Source organism: Nilaparvata lugens, chromosome 14, assembly GCF_014356525.2.
Source record: "Nilaparvata lugens isolate BPH chromosome 14, ASM1435652v1, whole genome shotgun sequence".
In the NCBI taxonomy this organism is placed as follows: Eukaryota; Metazoa; Arthropoda; class Insecta; order Hemiptera; family Delphacidae; genus Nilaparvata; species Nilaparvata lugens.
The window spans coordinates 359,935-381,915 of NC_052517.1; the positions used below are offsets into that span (position 1 = coordinate 359,935).

Here is a 21,981-nt window from a genome sequence, read left to right on the forward strand (position 1 = left end):
CACGATATTTCATCTCCCAATTAACAGAATGACTTGAAATTTGGAACTTAAGGTCCTTACACTATAAGGATCCGACACGAACAATTTCGATCAAATGCAATTCAAGATGGCGGCTAAAATGACAAAAATGTTGTCAAAAACAGGGTTTTTTGCAATTTTCTCGAAAACGGCTCCAACGATTTTGTCATTCATAAGCTCTATCGACTGCCACAAGTCCCATATCTGTAAAAATTTCAGGAGCACCGCCCCATCTATGCAAAGTTTGATTTTAGATTCCCAATTATCAGGCTTCAGATACAATTTAAACAAAAAAAATCAGCATGGAAAAGATTCAGCATGAAAATCTCTACAATTTATGTTCAGTAACATTTTCACCTAAAATTAAAAATAAGCTCGAAATGCGAGAAAATAAGATTATTCAATTGCAAACTGTTGGCAACTGTTGATTCTATCAAATCATTCACTATGAAGAGATAGCAGACTTCGTGTGTCTGCAGCGCTATTGTCCTGTCACCAGCTGTCTCAGATCTTAGAATAGTAGATTTGATATGCGCGGAAACACTAGCGTCAGTTGATCAATTTTCATAACGGCAAGGAAAGTTGTGTGAGTGCGCTACACCAGATTTTTTAAATGTTGTGAAATTTTGTATTTTAACATAATAACAAATCAGATCGAACAATTTCGATCTGATGCAATTCAAGATGGCGGATAGAAGGGTTTTTCTCGATTTTCTCGAAAACGGCTCCAACGATTTCGATCACATTTATACCTAAAATATTCATTGATAAGCTCTATCAACTGCCACAAGTCTCATATCTGTAAAAATTCCAGGAGCTCCGCCCCATCTATGCAAAGTTTGATTTTAGATTCCCAATTACCAGGCTTCAGATACAATTTAATCGAAAAATTTCAAGTGAAAAAGATTAAGCATGAAAATCTCTACAATTGATGTCCAGTAACGTTTCCATCTAAAATTTAAAATAAGCTTGAAATTAAAAAAAAAGATTATTCAATTGCAAACTGTTGGCAACTGTTGATTCTATTAAATCATTCACTATGAAGATATAGCCGACTTCGTGTGTTCCCAGCGTTATTGTCCTGTCACCAGCTGGCTCAGATATTAAAACAGTAGACTTGAGGTGTGCGTGTACACTAGCGTCAGGTGATCAATTTACATAACGGCAAGGAAAGTTGTGTGAGTGCGCCACACCAGATTTTTGATATTTGTGTGTGAACTCGGTTTCAGTTGCTGAGATATTTATATACTGTAAAACCAATGAAAGCTCCTGTACATTATTTGTGTAATTGTTTATTTGTGTAATTTGTAGCCCATTATTTATGCTCTGTTGTAATTTTTCAGTTACTGACGTTGTTATAACATTGGCCAATTTTTTCGGCAATAAAGATTTTGCTTTGATTTGAATTAGAAGAAATAAAAGCTAGTTAAAAATAATTGATGGGAATATTAATACTATGAAAATTCAATTTAGTCCATTTCGATTCATATTTATTAACTGTCTGTGACTTTGTAACTGTTTATTTATTTATTTATTTATTCAATCATTCAGAATTACACAACTTACAGAAAAGTACCACAGGCTAAATCGCCCAAAACGGTTCCAATTCTAATTTATACAACAGTCCAAATATAGTTAGGTTATGTATAACTTCAAAATTCTTCAATTTACAATTCAAAACACATAGTTCATCACACACAGATCATTTTTAAATTTAAAAAGTTCTAAATTAAATTAAATTAATTAAAAAATGTTATGAATGTTGTTGAATTTTGGCTGTTGTAATACTCTTAAGAGCCTTCTACAATAAAAGTTTTGTATTTTATATTTATTTATTTTCAGTTGGTGACAAACAAGAACCGTCAGGCCCCAGAGTGGTGTGCTACTTCACAAATTGGGCCTGGTACAGGAAGGGAGACGGCAAATTCTTGCCGGAGCATATAGAGCCTTCGCTCTGCACTCACATCATATACGCTTTCGCCTCTCTCGATCCAAACGATTTGACACTCAAACCGTTCGATAGCTGGTCGGATATCGATAATAGTAAGTTCATCAATTATCATTATAAATCACAAAATACTTGATAATTTATGTCATTGCCAAGAACTGGCCAAGGATCCCCCTTATTAATTTATGTATCTGTTGCCCCTTATGTAGCGTTTGCCTCTCTCGATCCCAACGATTTGACACTCAAACCGTTCGATAGCTGGTCGGATATTGATAATAGTAAGTTCATCAATTATCATTATAAATCACATGATACTTGATCATTTATTTATGTGGTTGTACTACTTCTAACTACCAATTCAACTTGCACTGCTTTTAACCTTCATGAAACCGTACTCAGTTTAGACCTTGATCACACCCATGTCACTTGTACCATAGAGAAACAATAGCATAAGTAGATATCCCATGGTAAAGGGCATTTATTTCGAAACTTTTACTGTTATCGCAAGCCGATTACTGTCGATTTTTACTGTTTTGACCGGGTAAGAGTGTATGAACGGCACAGTATTGATTGATTGATTGATTGAGTACTTTATTTATGTAGATTACAATATACTGGCTTATACACTTATATACAATAGCTTACAATACAGCAAAATTATAGATGAATTTACATAATATAGACTAAGAAAATAATTATTGAACTGTATATGATATGAAAAAGTAATTTGTAATATAATAACTATAGATATTATATTGTTATGCATCTACATAAATTGGCGGAGCTTTGGACATACCAATGTCCATTCTTCGGAAAGAATATTAAAAATATCCTCCCCACTAACTCTCTACCAAAACGTTAATTTAATTAATTAAACTAAGGATTTATTTATTAATGGAAATATTGTAAAAGTTTTAATTAATATAAATATTTAATACTTATTAGTATGAGAGACTACCAGCGTCATAAAGCTTCACAGAAAAGAACTACGTGGACTATAGGCTTGAGATAACAGTAAAAGTTGCGACATAAACGCCCTATACTATGGGATATCTACTTACACTATTGTTTCTCTATGGCTCAATTCAACCCCCATGTCACATGTCCTCTGTTTAGATCTGTATCTTTATCAGACTCATCTCATTGTACTGCTTTTAACTGATTTGTTTCGCCTGTCCTCGGTTTAGACCTGTTTGTACTATGTTTATAATCATTGTAGTGATTTTAATTAACTCCAATTACACTTGTACTCTTTTCAATCATCATGTCACCGTACTCTGTTTAGATTATCCTCTGTTTAGATGTTATTGTACTCCTTTTAACCGTTTTGTCGTCGATACTGGGATATGACCATAATAACAGAAGTGACATTGTACTCCTTTTAACCGTTTTGTCGTCAATACTGGGATATGACCATAATAACAGAAGTGACATTGTACTCCTTTTAACCGTTTTGTCGTCGATACTGGGATATGACTATAATAACAGAAGTGACATTGTACTCCTTTTAACCGTTTTGTCGTCGATACTGGGATATGACCATAATAACAGAAGTGACATTGTACTCCTTTTAACCGTTTTGTCGTCGATACTGGGATATGACCATAATAACAGAAGTGACATTGTACTCCTTTTAACAAGTGCACATTTTTGTCCTCTAGCTGTATAGACCTGTTTGTACTATGACTATAATCACTGAACCCATGTCACTGTACTGCTTTTAACCGGTTTGGCATCGTACTCTATTTAGACCTATTTGTACTGGGCTATCCTTATAATCACTGTACTGTTTTTATGCCCATATCACACCTACCTAACCCAACCGTCATTCATTCATTCATTTATTCATTTATTCATAGACAATAGATACAATGCAGGTAAAAACAACAGGCATTCGCCCAAAACTGCTTTAAACCTTAATTTGGAATACACAGTCTAGAGGTTATGTAAATGATAACTTAATTCACACACGATTTTGAGTCCAAAAAATGTATGTAGGTACTACAATAATTTTGAATTTAACAGATTAATCAATTTAAAAATACAAATCGAAACAAAAATCTTCCTCCACAATCACAAAAAATGTTACTTAAATCCACAAAAATTATACTCATGTCATGTCATTATACTGCTTTTAACCACTTATCTCACCTGTCCTATGTTTAGACCTCAATCACACCCATGTCACTGTACTACTTCTAACCCCAATTTAACTTGTACTGCTTTTAACACCCTTTCCACTTGTACTCCTTTTAACCCTTGCACATTTGTCCTTTGTTTAGACCTGTTTGCGCGCGTAGTTGCCCGTGCCGCCGGCAGTGGCGCTAGTGTGCTGCTCTCGATGGGCGGCTGGACGGACTCGGCTGGCAGCAAGTACTCGCAGCTGGTTGCAGACAAAGGTAACCGGCGCCGATTCGTCGCAGACTGTGTGCAGACACTGCGCCGACACTCGTTCGACGGTCTGCAGCTGGACTGGAACTATCCTGTGTGCTGGCAGAGCAACTGTAAGAAGGGGCCGGCCGCCGATAAGGCTAACTTTGCCAAGTTTGTGCAGGTTAGTTTTTATTTTATTCACTTTTTTCTATGTCATGTAGAGGATAGAGTGCTTGCGAAGCAGCCTAGAAGTCCCGGGCTCAAACTAGGTTACTAAGTAACCTGAAAAACGTTCACAATATGTCAACAAGTTCTAAACATACTTGAACTATTTTTCTCAAACTATAGTGAGTTCCACGTTATAATGGCAGTATTTGGTTAACATTGGTATTGTTATCCTTGTCTATCATTCCACAAAACAGATACTTCTATTCCTTTCTAGCTCAGCAATGTTCCCACATTGGTTTTTTAACAATCAAGGAATGTAACTAATTAACCAAATATTCAATCCCAATTATGAAAATTTATTAAGAAATATTTTCTTGACTGATAAAATATAACTGATTATAATTGTTGTGGCTATTCTTGAATTGAGCGCGTCCATGTAGCGCTGTTCCGTGCGGTGCTGCCTCCTGGCGGTGGATTGTCGAAAACTGTCGTCAGCCTAGGTTTTTTCTTCTCAGTCGGGAAAGAAAGCAGACGGAATCAAGAGTGTACAAGCCATACCGTTCCGGCTCACTCATCTATCAGATGAACTGAATGATCGATTGCAGAGATCCATGAATTTCGCTGTGAGGTTCATATATGATGCAAGAAGGGATGCACATATTACTCCTTTCTTCAACGATCTTAACTGGCTTAAATTGAAGGAACGAAGAAAATTCTTCATTCTATGTCTGACATATAAACTATTGGTTCTAAATGACGGTCCAGAGTATCTTCGTGAGGCTTTCACCTTCATGACTGATGTAAATCCACAACGTCGAACAAGAGCTCATCGCTATAAGTTACAGATACCTCTGCATCGTACAGTATTTTTTAATAAATCTTTTGTTGTTAAAGCCTCAAGAGAGTGGAATGATTGCCTGATCATATAGTTCTTTGTGGTTCGTTTAAACTTTTCAAAAAGAAGTTGTACCAGCATCTTGGTAATTATACAGTTTGAGGGGGGATGACTTGAAACAGGGTGTGAGCTTGTCAATAATTTGATTGTAAATTGTAACATACATAGACCGTTAACATAAACTTCAGTGTGAGAATATGTTTTTGTTATTCTCAGTTATTATTAAGTTTTCTTTCATTAGTATTATTTTTTAATCTCTTATATTTCATCTATATCTGTCTGCTTGGGAAATCAAAAATTCTATATAATGTATCATGGATTTTCATTAATTCAATAACATTTATAAATCATATTTATGAATTGGCTCAGAAGCAGGCGTAAACAAGAATTGAATTGATTCATATTCATATCATTTCTTCAATTTCTCTTCTTCTTCTACTTTCTCATCTCTCTTACTTTTCTCCTTATTTCATTCTCTACTCTCTCTTTTTCATAACATGATCTTTATTATCTACTTATAATTATCTTAATCTATATTATCTAATTTAATTCTATTTTAACTTCCAACAGTTAACTGTTTTTATTTGTAATACTTATATTCTTGTTCATTTGAATACTGTTGTATCTTGTTTACTTGTTTTGTATTGTACTGTTGTTTAGTGCAACGGGTCTATCGAGACCTAGCACGTCATAATAAAAATCAATCAATCAATCAATCAATCACTTTATTTGTTATTTTGCTATTTGTCTAGCCGGACATTATATGTCAATAATTGATTGAAGTGTTTAATGAATGTCGTGAATATTTGGGAGAAGCAAGGAGCAGTGAAATTAATATTGCCAAGCAGCTTGTAATCATCACCAGGCCACAGTATCAGAGTATCAGAAAGGTATTTCCTTTCCCAAAGGTATTTATCCTTCTCATCTCTATATTCCATCCTGTATTTTGATTCCAATACCTTATAATTGATAATCTGGCACATATAAAAATTACGACTGGTGAGTCTATTATCTATACTAATTTGAGAACTTCCATAGCTTTGCTCACAGTAAATATTTCTTTTAATTCCAACTAGGCAAGTATTTTCATTAAATACAATAAGAATTTAGATACAGTCCTCTCATTCTACAAAACAATAATAAACAAGAATGAACAGTTGATATTACATTAGATATACCGGTATCAGGTGTCCTCTATAGAAGGCAGTGGCAAGGCAGAGAATCGGTAACGCTGTGTGCTCCTATCTTTCTGCACTGCCATTATAACATGGGTCTCACTATAGCGTTTTTAGTCGTCCGTTTGAGGGTTTGTTCGACGATATTCTCTATCCCTAAAGTTTACTCTAAATTAACGTTTTGGTAGAGAGTTAGTGGGGAGGATATTTTTAATATTCTTTCCAAAGAATGGACATTGATATGTCCAAAGCTCCGCCAATTTATGTAGATGCATAACAATATAATTATCTATAGTTATTATATTACAAATTACTTTTTCATATCATATACAGTTCAATAGTTATTTCCTTAGTCTATATTATGTAAATTCATCTATAATTTTGCTGTATTGTAAGCTATTGTATATAAGTGTATAAGCCAGTATATATTGTAATCTACATAAATAAAGTACTCAATCAATCAATCAATCAATCAATCATTATAATCTGAACCCCACTATGGAGATTATGTAGAGTTAGTGATTTCGGTTCATACACAAATATCGGGACACCGAGCTTCGCAAGCAATTTTTATTTATTGATAAACAGAACACAATTCTCTAAAATGACTGTGTTTATATTTTACAGCTGGCTATACTCAACTTATGAATTTCGGGGATACGATATTTTGATTTTTGACAGAATCACTCGCTCACCTTTTACTATCCACAGACAACGAAAGTCTCAGCTGTTTCAGCCAAGGATGATCCGTTTTGTTTCGCGAGTTTTCCCAGGGATGAGACCCAGTGCAATCGAATTTTTATATCATAAACCTACTATGTTCCAAATTTCGTTAGAGCCGTTTTCGAGATCCGTTGAACATGAATAACCAGATATAAAAATATAAACAGATATGAACCCCGATATAACCCCGATGTATTAAGATATATTGCAAGACTTGTAAACATTAGTATAGCTAAAAGTGTTTACTTCTCGCTTATTAATACTCATCTGGTGTATTGTGTTGAGCTTTGGGGTGCAACAAGTATGAAAAACATTCAGAGATTATTTGTTCTGCAAAAGCGTGCAGTAAGATTTTTAGCAAATTTAGAAAATAATCATCCATGCAGAAGCACTTTTAGAGATCTTAGGCTGCTCACTCTACCATCCATTTATATCTATCGCGTCCTACAGCGAGATAGAATTGGTACCTTAAAACAGAATTCAGATGTTCATAAATATTTTACACGTGGTAGTAGAAATCCATTCATTGAACATCATAGGTTAAAATTTTCAGATAAGAGTCCGATTGTTTATGGCCTGCAACTTTTCAGCAAGCTGCCTAAAAAATTGTCAAAGCCAAGTAGGCCTAATTTTAAGAGAGATTTGTATGCATTTCTGGTTGACAAGGCATATTATAGTGTTGAAGAGTTTTTAAATGATAGGGTGTTATAATTTGTTCAACTGTAAAATTGCAGTTATTTTTTGTATGTAAAGTGTAGAAAAATGTTATAATTTATGCGACGTGCAATATTTTTGTAAGCTTCTTTTATTCTATTTATTTATTTCATTTATTTTTCAATACCTGTTGACATGGCCAGTTGTAAAGTGTTTTGGCTTAATAAAATTGAATTTGAATTTGAATTTATAGAGATTATGTAGAGTTGGTGATTTCGATTCATTCACAATTTGAACTCCAAAAATGTTTTAATTTTCAGGAGCTGCGCCAAGCTTTCGACAAGGAAAAGCCTCGCCTGCAGTTGTCAATCGCCATATCCGGTTACCGTGAGATAGTGGACAGGGCCTACGACATGCGCGCTCTCTCTCAACACGCCGACTTCGTCAATGTGATGAGCTTCGACTATCATGGCGCCTGGGAGCATGAGACGGGCCATGTCGCTCCACTCTATCCCACTGCTGGCGAAATGTTCCCTGATTACAATGTGGTATGTTGCATTCAATAGTTAGAAAATATAGCATAAGAAGATAGCCCATCATTTGTAGAATTCATTCAAAGTTTTCAAGTTTTGTATCAAATTATGGTGTTGTGTATCAAGTTGAGATGATACTGTATCATATTGTGGTGATACTGTATCATATTGTGTTGTCATAATGTCATCTTCAGTGACATCTTGTTTCATCAATTCATTTCAATTTTCAATCAAATTTCCAAATAAGTAATTTCAATTGCAGTCAACGGACTGGATCATCAGAGCACTCTTCAACCAATTTTGTACACAGCCTATATCAGGGTGGCCACCTACCGGGAAAAACGGGAGAACCTTGAATTCTTCATGATTTTACTAACAGGGAAAAATACCATGAATTCCTCACGAATTTTTCATAAATTTCAATTAATTAAGTAAATAAGTGTACAGTAACAATAAACTCAAATAAAAAAAAAAACACTTGATGGCTAGCAATAGCTACGAAATTGTCATAGGATTGATATTCCCTATCATAGGTTATCCAAAAAAGCCAAAAGTTATGATACATTTGGTATAAAAATTTGCAATAAATTACCTACAGATTTAATATTAGAGACAGAAAAGAAATTTAAGACGAGATATTGAATTGGCTTGTGATAAATCCTTTTTATAGTGTTGAAGAGTTCTTTGAGAGTGAAATAATTAATTGTTGCTTAGAGTTAAGAGGTTTCTATTTGTATTTATATATTGTTCTAAAGGCTCAAGTTGTGCTGTAAGGAATATGTTTTTTGCATTCAAATGAATATTATTGATGTATTTAAAAATCCAATTGACTTACAGTTTACTTAGGTACTGTATTATTTTCAAGACTCAGTAATGTAATTTTGTATGTACAGTTGCTGTAAAATTTGATTTTATATTTTGTCTTACTGTATTCAATATTTGACTTTGCCTATTGTTCTAAGAATTTAACGGCAATAAAATCATATTTATTTATTTATTTTTATAGCCTAATATAATTAGCAATGTTTTTGAACTAGCCTACCTAACCTGAAAAAATATCTAAAACATCGGCTATGGTACTGTACATATATATATATATATATATATATATATATATATAATATATATATATATATATATGGATTCGTTGATAAAAGTATGACTCAGAATACATGATAAATGTTCAAATGTATTGATAACTTTGACACTGTAGTCTATTTTTGTGAGGAATTTTTCGTTTTCTAACTACTCACTGAGTGTTGAGAATGGAGCACTGCACACATATGAGTAGTTAGAAGAAGGTACTAAGTCCTCACAAAAATAGACTGTAGTGTCTAAAATTATCAATATATTTGGAAATTTAAAACGCTATTCGCAATTCGTCATGGAAGATCAAACTCAAATTCAAATTCAAATTCAAATGATCTTCATTCACAAAAAAAGGTAATACAGCAGCAGAAACATTAGATAAATAGTGAATATTCCCCACAAAGACAACAAGTCTGGGTGTGGGGAATGAGCACCGTGAACTGCATTACAACAACCTGACAGTTAAAGATTTACAATAAAAAAAAACAACAAAAACAATAGAATAAGTAAAGTAGAGTAAATAAAAAATAAAAAAGCATCTTTAGAGGATGTGGAGAGCACTCAATGTTGTTGAACCCAAATCTCTGTAGTTAAAAAATGTAGTACGAACTGAATAATTTTAAGTGACATACAGAGTCCTGCATATCCAGACGAACACTCACAACCAGGGGTGATGTTCAATTGATGTTCAAACTGAAGATTTACATAATAAATTCTTCACGAATGTATCTTGTTCCTCAAATACCGCGGATATTCTACCAGGAAAATTTGAAATTTTACTCTGTAAAACCGGTAATTACTCATGAATTTTTTATTTAAAAATGGGTGGCCACCCTGTATATTTTTTTATCTGGGCTGTCTATTTTTGTAATAATTCATTTTCAGTCCCTGCCAGGATTCGACAGTGGAACAGCTGACTGATCTACAAGCCGATAGGTGGAAGTTAGTGGTTGGAATACATTTTTTCGGCCAATAAATATCACCCAGGATTAAAATACTCGTCGAAAATTTCCTTTCTAGATAAATAAATATTATTATTAAACGAAAATCCAATTTTTGTATAGTAGCTCTCATAGAGTTTCCATCTAGCTGTCAACCCTATTGTCAATATTTTGCAGTAGCAGAAGTCTTCGGAGTGATTTGCAGCATTTTTGACCGAACGTAGTGAGGTATATGTTTCAAATCGATTTGCATTTGTCTGTCTGTATGTAACGCGATTACGGCCAAACGCGTTGATAGAATTCGATGAAATTTGGCAGGAATATTCCTTTTTCAACTGCTCGTCGATGTAAACATACGATTTCTTTGAAATTTTGCATTTTAAGGATAGCATGAAAAGAAAAGGAATTCATCTAATTTGAAGATAGGCTCAATCAGACTGTAGAATTATTCATAATCAATCAGCTGACAAGTGACAAGATTCAACTGTGAATTGTGATTCAACTGAATCAACTAGTAGTTCTGTGAACAGTAGACCTCGCGCAGTTATAACGACGTCCCAAACCATAAGCACATCCACACTGATACACTAACTATTTATTTGATCAGATCATCCTTACACAAGATTTAATTATCATATAACGCTTCCCGGAATTTAGCGCGAGAAAACCAGAAGACATCTAGGCGCCCAGACGAGCTGTTATAAGTTCTTTGCATCCTATTTAATAGTGCATAAAGATTGCATTCAATGAGGCATGCAATTTATAGTCTACACAGCTGCTAATTTTTCACCAAGTTACATTGAGATATTGAATTGCATGCGTCATGGCATGCAATTTATAGTCAACACGACAGCTGATTTATGATGAATAATTATTCTATAGTCTGATTTTCACTCTAATATTGACGTATGAAGGAGGCTCCTTTTTCCTTTTATATTATCCTTGAAATTCAAAATTTCCAAAAACCGTGTATATACGTCGACGCGCAAATTAAAAAGGAACATACCTGTCAAATTTCATGAAAATCTATTACCGCGTTTCGCCGTAAATGCGCAACATATAAACATATAAACATAAATAAAGAGAAATGCAAAACCGTTGACTTGAATCTTAGACCTCACTTCGCTCGGTCAACTAGAACAGTTGACATCAGATACTTGTGGATGAGAAAACTGCGTGAGATCTACTGTTCACAGAACTACTAGTAATTTGTATTTTTGTTTAATAATAATCATTCATTAATTAGATTTGAATAAATGCAATTTCTCATTTATTTCCATCAATAAATGTTAATCTTTGTCTATTTTTTGCCAGGATTCGACAGTGAAACACCTGATTGAGCTGGGAGCCGATAGGTCGAAACTGGTGGTTGGAATCCCCTTCTACGGCCAGTCATTCACTCTGGCCGCACCTGATAAGGGAAATGGGCTTGGAGAGGAGACTGTCGACCCGGGAGAGAGCGGGGAGTTCACTAAACAACCCGGCATGTTGGCTTATTACGAGATATGCTATAAAAGTGAGTTGAGCTACCAATCTATATTATAATAAAGGAAAGAACTGGCTTATATAGATTATCATGAAATTTGACAGGTATGTTCCTTTTTTAATTGCGCGTCGACGTATATACAAGGTTTTTGGAAATTTTGCATTTCAAGGATAATATAAAAGGAAAAAGGAGCCTCCTTCATACGCCAATATTAGAGTAAAAATCAGACTATAGAATATTATTCATCATAAATCAGCTGTCTAGTAGACTATAATACTACCCGTTCAAAAACATCGAACATCTTGGAAATGTATCTTTCCATCAACGTTAGTAGACAGTTGACTATAATACTACACGTTCAAAAACATCGAACATCTTGAAAATGTATCTTTCCATCAACATTGGAGACAGTTGCAGCCAGATAACAGCGCTCACACTCACATTCCGGGACGACACGTCACGGTACGATAGTTTAGAGAGCTCTATGTTATTTAGGATTTTTTCTAGACATTTTAAATTGATAAATTATTTATTAATTTTTGAGAAAACATAAAAACAGGTCAATGTATAGTAACTAATTGAGCGCCAGGTCTACTGTTCACAGAGCTACTAGTATAATAAAGGGAAGAACTGGCTTATACAGGTAGGGGATAGGAAATTGACGAATGACGCATCATCACGTCTCAACTCATTAACTTGACATTTTGCATATAGATTCTTATTTTACCGAGGATTGTTATAGGCCTATCTTTAATTCTCCAAGATATCAAGCTTATTCATTTACATTAACCAATGCACAAATAAAATACATGATTAGAAAAGTAATTCAGAAGGTCAAGTTTTCAGTTTTTTAAGTGATCAATGAGACTCTTATGGAGCACGGGTTACCTGCTAGTTAAATAATAAACTCCCATGTTGGCTTACTACAAAATTTGCTATAAAAATTATATAATCATCTATTCAATTTTGTTCAATTAAACTGGATCCACACATATTAGTATCAGTGAAATAGTTATTTGTATATCTAGAGTGAAAAGTACGACTTTTTCTCCCTGTGGGAAAAAGTTTGAAGCCCGAGGCGAAGCCGAGGGCAGCAATTTTCCTGAGGGAGAAAAAGTATTTTTCGCTCATGATGTACACATTTTTCCTCCATCTACATTTTTTTATAGAAACTGCAAATAAAATCATTCTAATAACTTATGTATTGGTGACAATGATTCCTAACAACATAACCTAAATCTAAAACCTAAAAACCGGTCGTCTGATTGGCACTGCCGATTGCGCTATCTATCGGCAAAAGTTTTAACAATTATATCAGCTGAGCAGCTACCAAAAATGGCTGACTCCAGATCACGCGGTTCAGATTTGAATTGCAGATCAAAAATATTTGTTGGCTGGTAATTTGAATAAAATAAAATATTTTAAAAATTGTAGAAATTTTTATCGTCTACTAATATTAAGAATACAATAATTATCATACAAACATATATTTCATGAGTTGATCAAATTTCTGGTTGTGGTATTGAATTCAGTTGACTCAATGACAGACACCTCTATTATGCTTTCTCATCTGAGCTTAGACCTTCTAACCTATTACAATGTAAGTTTCAAAATAGAGATGCTCCCCATGTTATTTAAATGGAGTCACTTTTACTCCCTAGGGAGTTTTTCATTTTTTTACTACCGAGAGCGAAAAAGTGACACTTTAGTATTAGGTTTCAGGGAGTAAAGTAAGTACTTTAGACAGTAGGTGGAGGAAAATATAATTCCAATAAGCTCTTATGGGACTATTCATACTGGGTTGGGAATAGTCCAATTAGAACTCATGAGAATTATAATCTTCAACGTCACCAACATGAGGGAATGCAGATTGACACTTCATGTATAGCACAACACAATCTCCAACCAAATATCCTATAGTGAGGTCCACGTTATAATGGCAGTAGTTGATTAAATTTGGTGTTGCTATCCTTGTCTATCATTCCACAAAGCAGATAGCGCTATCCTGTTTTGTATCAAATTCTGGTGTTGTGTATCAAGTTAAGATGATACTGTATCATATTGTCGAACACTAATAATTGCTATAGTGAGGTCCACGTTATAATGGCAATAGTTGATTAACATTGCTGTTGCTATCCTTGTCTATCATTCCACAAAGCAGATAGCGCTATCCTGTTTTGTATCAAATTCTGGTGTTGTGTATCAAGTTAAGATGATACTGTATCATATTGTCGAACACTAATAATTGCTATAGTGAGGTCCACGTTATAATGGCAATAGTTGATTAACATTGCTGTTGCTATCCTTGTCTATCATTCCACAAAGCAGATAGTGCTATCCTGTTTTGTATCAAATTATGGTGTTGTGTATCTAGTTAAGATGATACTGTATCATATTGTCGAACACTAATAATTGCTATAGTGAGGTCCACGTATAATGGCAGTTGAGAAAGATAGAAGAGAAGCGTTGTTGATTCTCTGCCTTGACACTGCGTTATATAGCTGGTAGCAGATACAGGTTTATTGATGTAATATTAACTGTTCATTCTTGTTTCAAATAATCTATTTTATATCTATTCGTCAATAAAATATATTTTCAATGGTTTTATAATGAATTGTCATGATTTAGATTGTATATTTTGTTGATCTTTAATATTTTTACATTGTTCAAAAATGATGTGGCAACGTTGCGAAGGTAGAAAAGGATAGCGCTATCTGTTTTGTTGAATGATAGACAAGGATGCTCATGAGCGTTTGCTCTGGTTTAATTCATATGGGCCAATGAGTTATGTGAGAAAGTTTGGGTTGGTTTTAAAGTATTTATTATCAATTTTGATATTTTATTTTCAGTTTCGAAACAGAACTGGAAAGCGGAGACATCGGACGTGGGTCCCTATGCATATTCGGGGGACCAGTGGGTCAGCTACGACGATCCCACCTCTATTAAACAGAAGGTACATAACAATTTATAGTTCACTCAATAAAACTAATGATATTGTGCTATTATTTAATTGTAAACAAAGTTGATTGATATATAAATATTGAACTTATTGATAAATATCCAATACTTTTTATTGTAACACAGCTAATCTTAAGAACTGCTCCCACACACGGACGTAATAGTCTATGTGGGTCTAATTATAGAGAATTCAAATTCAAATTCAAAATGTTTTTATTGCCGTGAACAAATAGATGTATTGACAAAGTCATCAGGTAAACATATACATTATACATACATTTCACGTAGGTACTCAAAACAGAGAAATACTATCACAGCCAACAGTCCCGCGTACTTAGTATCTTCACAGTTATATACAGTCATATTTCTAATTGGCAATAACAATATTATAATAGAGGTCAAATATTAACATGAAATATCAGCTGCCAACATCTCCTCAATCGAATAAAAAGCCCTATTTTTGAATAGTTTGGAAATTGCGTACCTGAACGATCTAGAGATTTTATCACGGATACTTTCAGGCAGTTTATTAAATAATTTTATACCGATATATACATACATATTTTGTGTTTTGGAAAGTCGTACCCGTCCGGTATTTATTTGTTTACATCGTATCTTAGATCGAATTGCCTCAGATTATCTTTGACAAATGTCAGAGCTTGCAGCATAAATATACAGGGCAGAGTCAATATGCCGTTTCTTTTAAAGAATGGCCTGCAGGAATCCAAAGAAACAATAGCATAAGTAGATAATCCATGGTATAGGGCGTTTATGTCGCAACTTTTACTGGTATCTCAAGCCGATAGTTCACGTAGTTCTTTCCCGTGAAGCTTTATGACGCTGGTAGTCTCTCATATTGTGCCGTTCATACACTCTTACCAGGTCAAAACAGTAAAAATCGACAGTAATCGGCTTGAGATAACAGTTAAAGTTGCGACATAAACGCCCTGTACCATGGGATATCTACTTATGCTATTGTTTCTCTATGGTTCTAATATTCATTTTATAATTATTGAAATTGAATCTGGTGGGAAAATCAACCTATTTTTGCCTTTGTTTGTTAGGCGAAATACATCTAGCATCTACAAGCTACATGGAGGGTTTTACCATAGAGAAAAGATAGCATAAGAAGATATCCCATGGTACAGGTCGTTTATGGTCCGAATTTCAAGCTAATTACTTTATTTCTTTCGACTTTATTACTGTCGACTACTGTCTATTATTAGTGTGTTGTTGGGAGTGTAAGAGTGTAAGAAGGGCACAGTATGAGAGACTACCAGCGTCACATAGCTTCACCAAAAACAACTACTAGGACTATCGGCGTCAGTTAGAAAAATTTCTTCTATGTTTAGTTTTGAAGCATCTAAATTTGAAAATCTACTTTGTGAAAATATTTGAGCACTGAAAATTTTGTGAATTGAAGAACTACAAGACTTAACCTATTTCGGACTATGTGTTATCTAAATTTGGGAGAGGTATAGCACAGGTTACCTTATTTTTCCTCTCCCAATCATTTTGATGATCCACTTATTGTATAAATTAATGTTAACAGTGACATTTTCAACATAGCGGTCCTTTACCATACCTTACATGATACAGTATCAACACAATATGATACAGTATCAGCTCATGATACACAACACCATAATTTGATACAAAACTTGCAAACTTTGAATGAATTCTACAAACCATGGGATATCTTCTTATGCTATCTTTTCTCTATGCTATAGCGTTGCAAAAACAATCAGTAATATATTCATTAAGGATAGGCTCACACCAGTCAGTCAAGACAAGACAAGACATGATTAGACACGTTTAGTCACAATACTTCACATTGTTGCTTATGAAGGCATGTCTAATTGCAATGACTAATCAGTGTGAGTTGTGTCATAATCAACTATGTGGAGTATTGTGACTAAACGTGTCTGGTCTTGTCTTGACTGACTGGTGTGCGCCCAGCCTTGATGAATACATTATTCAAAAATAACATAACTGCTCGATAAACTAGTAGTTCTGTGAACAGTAGACCTCACGCAGTATTCTCATCCACAAGTACCTGATTGAAACTATAGACCTTGGAAATACAGCAATAGACTGGCTTTTCCACACATCTGTGTAATCACTTGTCAGCTGATTTATGATGAATAATTCTATAGTCTGATTTTCACTCCAATATTGGCGTATGAAGGAGGCTCCTTTTTCCTTTTATATTATCCTTGAAATGCAAAATTTCCAAAAACCTCGTATACGGGGCCAAAGTCACCGTAAATGCGCAACATATAAACATTAAGAGAAATGCCAAACCGTCGACTTGAATCTTAGACCTCACTTCGCTCGGTCAATTAACCATTTTTGCCCTTGTCTTTTTTAGGCGAAATACATATTAACCGAGAAGCTAGGCGGTGCCATGGCGTGGACTATAGACCTGGATGACTTTCACAACCGCTGCTGTAAGGGCCACACCTTTCCGCTGCTGAGGGCCCTGAATTCAGGGCTGGGCCGCATTAAGGGCCCCGTAACCTCTACACAGGACTGCACCAAACCTACTCTGCCCTCCACACCTCCGCCCGTCTTAACCACCCTTACACCTGACAATGGTAGGATATAGTGAGGTCCACGTTATAATGGCAGTATTTGATTAAAATTGGTGTTGATATCCTTGTCTATCATTCCACAAAGCAGATAGCTCTATCCTGTTTTGTATCTAATCATAGTGTTGTGTATCAAGTTGAGATGATACTGTATCATATTGTCGGTATGTCGAACACTATACTGCTATAGTGAGGTCCACGTTATAATGGCAGTATTTGATTAACATGGTGTTGCAATCATTGTCTATCATTCCACAAAGCAGATAGCTCTATCCTGTTTTGTTTCAAATCATAGTGTTGTGTATCAAGTGAGATGATACTGTATCATATTGTCGGTATGTCGAACACTATACTGCTATAGTGAGGTCCACGTTATAATGGTAGTATTCGGTTAAAATTGGTGTTGCTATCGTTGTGTATCATTCCACAAAGCAGGTAGCTCTGATCCCCAAATAGGACAGGCTCACTTCAAGTGAATATGGAAATTCCATTATTCAAGGCGGTGTAATGTCAAAGGCAACCTCCCAAGTGACCACTATTTGTTGAATAAATGTTCCAATAATTGAGATAAATTCTTATTCCGCTTGTATCTCATATTAATATCTTGTATCTTAAATATCTTATTATATCTTAGTAACTACTAAATACTAATAGTTATTTGTGCAACTAGTGCGCAAAGTGACAGTTTGCTGCACCGAAAGAAACGTTTACGCCCGAGCCGTAGGCGAGGGCGGAATGGTTTCTTGAGTGCAGCAGAGGAACTTTGCGCACGTATTTCACATTAAGTTTTTCCTACAGTTACCATTGAATATGAAGAGTGGGTAATTATGGGTAAAATTGCCTGAAATCCATCAAATAACTTAGTAGTGTTTGAATGGCGGGGGGCAGCTGTGTGGTGTGTGCTGTGGTGGCACTGTGCTGTTGCTGTCCTCGATATAATATATAATAGTAATAATTAGCGCGTTGTGCTTCGTTGCACCTCTGCTCACTATAGCAGCCACAGCAGTCACTGTTACCAACTTCATTTTGATTTTGCTGCACTGTTGCTCCATATAACCTACTAAGTATTTTGCGTTGCCATGTTGCAAATCTGGAGTGCAGAAAAATTTTTCCCGCACTAGAGCGGAAAAGTGATTCTTTGCGTTCTGTAATCAGTGCAGTAATGACCACTTTCCAACGTAACTGTAGGAAATAGTTATTTGTGCAACTAGTGCGCAAAGTGACAGTTTGCTGCATCGAAAGAAACGTTTACGCCCGAGCCGTAGGCGAGGGCGGAATGGTTTCTTGAGTGCAGCAAACGAACTTTGCGCACGTATTTCACATTAAATTTTTCCTACAGTTACCATTGAATATGAAAAGTGGGTAATTATGGGTAAAATTGCCTGAATAATGTAGTAGTGTTTGAATGGCGGGGGGCAGCTGTGTGGTGTGTGCTGTGGTGGCACTGTGCTGTCGTTGTCCTCCATTATAATATCTACTTAATAATTAGCGCGTTGTGCTTCGTTGCACCTCTGCTCACTATAGCAGCCACAGCAGTCACTGTTACCAACTTAATTTTGATTTTGCTGCACTGGTGCTCCATATAACCTACTAACTATTTTGCGTTGTCATGCTGCAAATCTGGAGTACGCAAAGTACTCACTTTGCGCACTAGTGCGGAAAAGTGATTCTTTGCAGCCTGCAATCAGTGCACAAATGGTCACTTTTCAGGGTATCTGTAGGAAAATAATATTTTTCTTATTATTTCTAAATATCTTAGTAACGGTATCTTATTACTATATTAATTTCAGTAATTGACTTGAAACTGTTTAAAATATACATGAATGATTTTTTATTTCATGTTGATTTTGTGTCTATAGGTGCGTACAGATATACGCGCCGCGAACATGAGCAATTCACTTTTAATCAGCTGACTATATCTGTGTTTTTACAGAAACGGTAAGATACAGACTTAGACCAGTTATAGAATAGACACGCTGGGAAGTCTAGCCTCTGAAGCCAACATCTACTGCCAAATTATTCTCCCACCTTGACGTCACAACAGTGACGTCACGCATCGTATTGAAAGCTTTCAGATTGTGTCTATTTCAGATTCATGGTGTTTTAAGGTTATTTATAGCTAGGGGCAAAAACTATATCTGTTAATTTATGATGTGTTATGTGATATCGGCTTCAAAGTTATAATGGTGCGGTTTCCTACAAAACTAATTTATTGTCATGCTGCAATGAGTTCACTTACATCATAACCAAGGATAATATAACAGTTAAAACTTACAATATTTATGTGTATAAATTCCAACTTACCCATGAAAAGATATTCCATTTTTTTTCCTAAAAATTTCAGTGCAATTATATGCTGCGCAGGAGATTACCATTTTCATAAATAATAATTACATAAATAAATGATAATCTGCTATGAAAAACAAGCTATGTTTAACAACAATGTCTATACGATGCGTGACGTCACTGTTGTGACGTCAAGATGGGTGGATTTGGCAGTAGATGTTGGCTTCATCGACTTTTAGTATGAATATACAATTGGCCGTGTCTATTCTATAACTGGTCTAAGGATACATATATAAAAAGCTTGGCATCAGCTGATTAAAAGTGTATTGCTCATGTTCGCGGCGCGTATATCTGTACGCACCTTAATAACTTGGAGATAACCCTTTATCATGTCATGAAAGGGTACTGGAATTTTCATTCTACATGATACAATTCAATATAGAGAGATTCTAATCATCAATTATTTCTAATATTTATTTATATTGTGATAGAACATAACCTATATTTTGGGACTATTTATAATGATATAAATTTGAGGAAGCCACAGTTTTGGGCTGAAACTGTTGAATCATCCCCCAATCATTCATTAATTATCATAGAGAAAATATAGCATAATATGTTGATTGTATTATATTATAATAGCAATATATCTATTATATTCTGCTTAATTTTCTGTATGGTATTATCATAGAGAAACAATAGCGTAAGTAGATATCCCATGGTATAGGGCGTTTATGTCGTAACTTTTACTGTTATCTCAAGCAGATTACTGTCGATTTTTACTGTTTTGACCTGTTTTGACCGGGTAAGAGTGTATGAACGGCACAATATGAGAGACTACCAGCGTCACACAGCTTCACGGGAAAGAACTTGGACTATCGGCTTGAGATAACAGTAAAAGTTGTGACATAAACGCCCTATATCATGATATTACTGGTATTATTCAATGAAAATAGATAACTAAATATTCAATTAACCATTTCAGGCCTAGTAAGCCCAGAAGCTACCTCAGAAATGAGCTCCAGTTCTACCACTACAACCACACAATCTTGGTGGACTGAGGAACCATCGACCAGTAGTACCACCACAACAAAACCAACAACCAGTGATACCACCACTACAAAGCCAATTACCTCTAATCCAACAACCAGTAGTACCACCACCACCACCACAGAAGAAGAACCGGAAACCACAGATGAAGAGGAACCGGAAGAGGAAACCACCACCAGTACTACCACCACAACCACCACTAGAAGGCCAACCACAAAGAGGCCCAAACCTACTAGACCGAAGCCTACTAAGCCTAGGCCTAGTAGCACTACTAGTAAGCCTTCTAGTAAGCCTACTAGGCCCAGTAAGCCGAAACCCCCACCTCTACCACCGCCCACACTGCACCCAGCGAGGAAGTTGGTGAGTTGAGTTGAAAAAATGTACTTTTTAATAAGTTAAGAGACAATTTTAGACATAAAATTGTACTTGAATTCTTGGAAAGTTTATTATTTATGAAATTTGGGAGTAGAACAGTATTTGCTCTCCCCAGTCATATCTATATTCTGTAATTATTGTATTTATATAGTTATTTGTATATCAAGAGTGAAAAGTACAACTTTTTCTCCCTGTGGGAAAAAGTTTGAAGCCCGAGGCAAAGCCGAGGGCAGCAATTTTCCTGAGGGAGAAAAAGTATTTTTCGCTCATGATGTACACAACATTTTTCCTCCATCTACATTTTTTATAGAAACTGCAAATAAAATCATCTAATAACTTACGTATTGGTGACAATCATTCCTAACAACATAACCTAAATCTAAAACCTAAAAACGGTCGTCTGATTGGCACTGCCGATTGCGCTATCTATCGGCAAAAGTTGTAACAATTATATCAGCTGAGCAGCTACCAAAATGGCTGACTCCAGATCACGCGGTTCAGATTGAATTGCAGATCAAAAATATTTGTTGGCTGGTATTTTGAAAAGAATAAAATTTTTTTAAAATTGTGTAAATTTTTATCGTCTACAAAATAAGAATATAATATCATACAAACATATATTTCATGAGTTGTTCAAATTTCTGGTTGTGGTATTGAATTCAGTGACTCAATGACAGATACCTCTATTACGCTTTCTCATCTGAGCTTAGACCTTCTA

General features: G+C 35.1%; 1 pseudogene across 1 annotated transcript in view; it reads left to right on the top strand.

Moving 5' to 3' along the window:
• LOC111055424 overlaps window positions 1-21,981 on the top strand; it is a 131,598-nt pseudogene that overhangs the window by 46,449 nt on the left and 63,168 nt on the right. Inside the window, exons 13-19 of the transcript XR_005572930.1 lie at window positions 1,861-2,061; window positions 4,249-4,520; window positions 8,275-8,502; window positions 11,832-12,033; window positions 14,853-14,956; window positions 17,333-17,558; window positions 20,824-21,248. The product of XR_005572930.1 is annotated as a probable chitinase 10 (transcript). The remainder of the gene's footprint in view (window positions 1-1,860; window positions 2,062-4,248; window positions 4,521-8,274; window positions 8,503-11,831; window positions 12,034-14,852; window positions 14,957-17,332; window positions 17,559-20,823; window positions 21,249-21,981) is intronic.